Source organism: Opisthorchis viverrini, assembly GCF_000715545.1.
Source record: "Opisthorchis viverrini unplaced genomic scaffold opera_v5_149, whole genome shotgun sequence".
Lineage (NCBI taxonomy): Eukaryota > Metazoa > Platyhelminthes > Trematoda > Opisthorchiida > Opisthorchiidae > Opisthorchis > Opisthorchis viverrini.
The window spans coordinates 280992-287220 of NW_008751804.1; positions in this window are offsets into that span (position 1 = coordinate 280992).

Genomic DNA, 6229 nt, shown 5'->3' on the forward strand with positions numbered 1-6229 from the left:
TTCTGACTGAGGGGCCAAAGTGTTCCCATCATCATCCCATAATCACCTATCCTCTATTTTCCATCATATTTGTAACGGGCCAGTTTGTCACAATATCTGGAACACCAAGACGTTTACGATGTTCCTGCTCGATCAAATTATAACAGAGATACGCTCAACTCAGCCGCGCACACAAAAAGATGCCGTTTTTGGGAATAGTTGGTCCTGACGTTCCGCTTTACCGGCACAACGTTTCAAGTTTCAACGTCCCACCCTCATTGCTTCATCGGCGTCCTCGGCGCTTTGTGCTCGATTGAATGTGACATTTTGACTTTTGCATTATGCTATTTAATGGAGCGCTTCTGGCACTGACCAACTCGGTTAGGCCTTAGTAATTCGCACTCAAACTCCGACCCTAAGTTTGTGATTTATAATGAGGTAGGGATGCTACGCGTCTCAGCCCCTCTTCATCATCCTCATCATCATCATCGACAGCATGACATCAATGTTCAACACTGATGCTTCACTGCCCCTCTTCAACTGTGTCACTGCTTTGATGCTGGATTGTGTTTTCTGGGGATGCGAGGTCTTTTGTCTCTTATCAGATATTTTCGATATATGTGGAATGTGCTGATGTTCTATTGCAAAAGGTGGCTCGAAAAGTCTTAACTTAGTAATTGACCATATAGATCACTACTGTACATTGACCCAGTATAAAGTCAGTATCAGAGCGAAAATTTTTGCTCTCCAAGCAGGTGGTTATGCCGCGGAGTGAGCCAGTAGAACGATTCTTTGCCTGAAAATTCCGGATCCTGAGGTATGCATTTCAGAATTGAGAAACAAAATGAGGATATGCTTTGCTAATACGGTTCGGTATATCCGAATGTACCTGTTCACCGCTGGTCCTGTTAATTCTGAAAATTCGCGCCGCTTGTGGCATCAAAGGCATATCGCTGGGTCCCAAAGAATGCGTATACTAGACTGCCGTGCCCACTGTATTGTTCTGCGAGACTTGGTCACGTCTGGCGGAGGATCTGAGTCATCTTGAGATCTCTGGCCCCGGACGTCTCAGAGCAATTGTTGTAGTCGGCTGGGACCAACGAAGTCGCAATGAGGGGGCCAGGAAACGGGTTTTAGGTGAAGCAGAAGGTACTTCCCTCAAAGTTAACATCCAACACTACAAGCTGAGTTGGCTGGGCCATGTGTTGCGCATGCCAACTTACCACCTGCTAGGACGAGTGCTATTTTCGCCTAATTTGGAACGGCGGAAACCTAGAGGTGGACAGAATTTGACACCAACAAAGAGAAGGATGTTACAAAAAGTTCGGGCCTCGTTGAAGCTGTTCGTCTTCCCCGATCGGGTTCACGGGACCCTCTCCTTGTTTGGCTGAGGATCCTGAACGACATGGTGGCTAACCGGTGTCGGTTGCTTTCATGCTATCGGTTCCTGTCCAGATTGTTTGACTGATTGTGGAGGTGTGGACACTTCGGATGTTTGTTGTAGGCTTATCCTAGGCCCCCCTGTCCCATTATCGCTTCTTTCCATTATGAGGCTTTATTCAACTAAGTTGATACGGTAGTGAGGCACTAGTGTTTTCTTTTGGTCGCTGTCAATATTGATTATAGTGCATTCGTCCTTTTTTATACGGATGCCACATTTCTTCACTGAGGTGTAGAGAAATCCGGCTACTAAGTTTTTTTTCGGTGCGTACAATTCATTCCGTAAATAAAGTAGACAACTTGACAACGCTGTTCCAGCACTTTACGACTAGCCAAACATATTCAAGCACCACTGTCCCTTGTGTTGGTTTGGACACATTTACAGTGTGGACGATGAGCTCATGAGGAACGTCCATAGCACAAACATACGTAGTTGCTAAACTGAAATTAATTCAAAGCGTTACACAGCACGACGAATTTAGAAGTTGAAAACCTTCGCCCTTGATGCATCCAACGTTTCCACTGAGCTTGGTTTATCTCGGGCAACTGACTGATTTCCATAGGTCGAAACTAGCATCAGCTTGTTTCCTTTGCCTAGACGCATTCAACTTAGAAGTACCTCAGCCTTCATGTTTTGTGCGCGCTGCGCGTTACCTCCCCGACGTTTAGCAGATTAACGGTTTGGTCTGAATTTCCTACTTTTGGAAATAAGGTGGATGTGGATTCCTATATACTGGTTGTAAAACTTGAGCAGTTGCGTTCATATAGCCGGCGTTTTCTTAGGAGGGGTAAACTAGAGTAAACTAAAATGTATGTGATAGTCGAGCTAGCCGTACTTCAGAAGTATCGTTGTTTAGGCCGTGTGAATTGATGTTCTCCATAGGGTACGTATTTATATAGCGATCCTCGTACTGATGAACGGTTTTATTTGGTTCCACTTTTCAACCACTGCACAGCCTTTACAAACAATATCCCACAGGAGAAAACGCTTCACTAAAAAGCAACCTGTTAAACAGCGCTCGCGGTAGACTGTTTGGCTTAACTAGCTTGCTATTTCGATCCCAGTGTTTAGTTGATAAAATGAGCATGCTAACACCCATTGGGCCTGTAATAGGTTCTACTCGGCAATGAATAATCAATACAGAGTCACCCGTATCTGCCCTATGTTCAGTGGGTTGGACCAAGCCAATACTAATCAGCAATATATTCCGCTCAGAACTGAACCGCGCTTTTATAGCCTCTCTGCCCTTACTGTAAAAAACTTCGTTTACTTCATGCTATTTGGATACAAGTATGTGTGGCGTCATACTTGTTTCGATGGTCTTGGTTAAGCCAGACAATCCGCATTTTCCGAGTTTCTGAAACTGGGTACTGCTTGGCAGGTAAGAAGTGGAGTATCAAACGGCAGTCTCCTTTTCACGTCGTCTGCGCAACGCAGCGACATTAACAACTAATAGGTCCTACCTTCAGCCCGGACATGAACTTCCTTGCCACCGCCAAGTATAAGATGTAGGAATTTTATAATTATTCGCAGATTTGTCTTCTGGGATTCCACCCATGCATCCTAGGAAATATTGTGTATAATCTTTTGAGAACACATCTATTTTACGTATCCACCTTTACTTTCGAATTGGGCTGATATCGGATACTGTATGGAGGAACTTAAAGGATACTAGGCTGTTTTTACTATGTCAGATATCCGAGAAAACTTGTTCAAGTGTAGTACCCTTTTGGTGCTTAAATGCCATGCCACCAGAAGAAAACACGGGAGCTGAGATACTGCCAGGTTACATAAGCTTAGACAGGGGAAGTTGAGAGGCAGAGGTCGGTTTCGAACCGTGAACCTTCCGGTCAGCAAATTCGCGCCCTTACCACCGAGCCATCTCACACTTTAAAAAAAACTAGTGAGGCCTTGGTGAACAGTATGGTACCCGCACTATGGGGGATATAGGACGAAAACAATACCATTGAGCTGGAGCACCACAGCCGTGGTCCTATTATTAAAAATTAGCACAAGAACTCCATCGCAATATCAGCGTGGTAATCGTGACAGACAGTCTTTTGCACAGTTTGATAGATTATCAAGACAGACGGATTCGTGAGAATCAGATTTGCTTTATCCTTCATCGAGGATTCACTGACGATATCTTCACTCCGAGACGCGTGTTCGAGTAGCACTAATCTTTCAAACGTCAAGCATCGGGCTTTTTTCATTCGAATACTGCTTTTGACTATCTGGGTCGTCTGGAACTGTGGGAACTATTCGAACTCATGTGGGCGTGTAGTGGTACGCAGCAGGCTGTTGCCTAAGTCCGTCCCGTCCATTGGTGCTTCCATCTCCCACATTTTCAATTGTGTTGCTGACGTGCTGTTTGAAAGCACATTGCACATGGATCACCGGACATAGGAGGTAGCAATGGTCAAATGGGACGAATGGGTTTTCGCAACAAATCAACTGTTTGTCCAAGTGATGAGTTGATTTGGCTGTACCAACAGCAGTGGCTCGGCCGTGTGCTCCGTATGCTAAGTGATCTCCGTGCCTCGTCTACTGAGATGTTCTGACTGGAAGGTACTGCAAGGTAGACCATTCATGACCCGGAGAATGAAATGAATTGCACTAATACAGTCGTGTTCTCCTCTGAACGTTCATATTTATGGAAGAGCGATGCTGTCCCTTCAAGGAAGGAGTTAGAAGAGGCTAGCTTTAAAACCGCACACCCCAATCGCTCAACGCTTGACTGTGACCACCGAGTCGTCATTTAGTACGGGTGGGATACTTTTGAAACCTGAGTGTGGTGCTGCTCAAAAGGTGCCTACTGTACATAGTCGCACCAAGAGTTAGACAGTAATCCTTCACTCTCATCGTTTTAGGGCCAGTCTGCCCCACCCCCTCCGCAGCCAAGAAGGATTTCAGTAAACAGTATCTTTGTTTTATGCAGTTGTCTGACCCGATTAAGGTCAATGCAAGTCAATGCGATAAGCGGTGTTTATTTATATCAGCATACGCCCCGAAAGACTGCAGTTTTGAACCTGATGAGGACAGGTTTTATCGATGTCCGTCGTGAGTCCTTTGGTCAGCAAGGTGGGCAGGTATAGTAATCCTGGCGGGTGATATGAATGTCCAAGTTGAACGACTAAGTCAGGTAGATTTGCAGTCGATTCTCAGCGTACTAATAATGGAAAGCGACTTCATTTGTGTGCTTACCATAGTCTGTTCCTGGTCACTTCCAGCACAAACGCTCCTATTGGATTGCTTGTAGACGACCAACTGCAAAACATTCGTGGACTTAGTTGGACCATGTGACTGTCAGTTACCTTTGGAGAGCCCTAGTTAAAGGTTGCCGTTCCTTCTGGATATGCATCTTGACCCCGATTATGTTATTGTGCGGGCCCGGTTATCACTTGGCTATCCGTCAGTAATACGCGTACCAAAGTAGGGCAAATCCAGTATTCAACTTCACCAAATTTCCTTTGCTCAGCAGTATCGAGCCGATTTGACGATAGAAAATTACTGGAAACGCACAGTCATGTGGATGACGAAGACTGCGTGGAGGCTGAATGGGAGAGTTGAAGTTATGCTATCAGTCTTCAGAACTGTCTGTCCAAGCCGTCCGACGCGACTGAATGAACAATTGATATCGTCGAGCCCAGCAGACCTTTAGCGGTGTCTGGCGTTCAAGGGTATCCCTTCCAAATTAATATCCCTTGTTATGGCGAGCTTTTGCCCGGGTTCACCATGTTCAGTGGTATAAGACAAGACTGCCCTCTTTTGTTGTTCCTTTTCAACTTTGTTATTGCCGTACTGCTTGAAATTTCCCCCTTTGTGTCCGAAACATCGGGGAGGGGGGGGGGTCGAAATGCTCCTGGATGGTCGCTTGCAAACACTGATTATGTGGTGTCTGCGATATTGCTATCCTCCTTTCAGATCTATGACAGATCATCTTAAGTGACCTTATTGATTCTACCGGACGGTTTGGTATGCAGTTAATCATCTACATATGACATAAAAGTTGTCAGTGTTAAACCGTCGGTGTCTCCGAAGTATTGGTTGGGTTTGGTAGGAATATCGGGTTACCAATTTTGAGGTACGCCAGATAGTTTTAGGAAGAAGGGACTCTACCGCGATGAATGAATAACGCTATATAGATCATGGGGTACGTGCCCGTACACACCGAACACGGTTTACGGTTGTCAAACTGACCGAAATGAAAAGGGTCAGGGCCGATCCTCAGATCACCAAAAACGGTCACTGTTGGTTTCTTGGTGCGGTGCTGCGTCCAAGCACGTGTGATGAAATATAGACGTGTTTACTACATCATCATCATCATCATCATCATCATCATCATCATCATCATCACCGACAGCATGGCATCAGTGTTCAACACCGATGCTTCACTGCCGTACAACCATGACTTATTTGAAAGCCTTATTGTAAAGAAAAGAATAAAGGTGGACGGGGAAGGGAGTTAGTGCTAGTTTAACACAATCATTCCGAGGTGCCTACACCTCCAGACATTCACTCAGGCAATCTGGACAGAAACCGACAACAAGAACGCCACTGACATCGGTTGGCAGCCATATCTTGTAGTGTCTCCAACCAGGCACAGTGAGGATCACGCGGTCCCCATCCTGGAAGGCGAGTAGAACCCAAGCGTTTCTTGATCTCCTTCATACTCCTCTGACAAGTCAAGGGTTGCCCACCTCTCTGTTTACGCCACTCTAAATTGGGCATGGAAAACAGCACGCTCTTCGGCAAACGATGGTTCAGCATACGTAACACATGTTTCAACCAACGCAGCTTCTGCTGCTG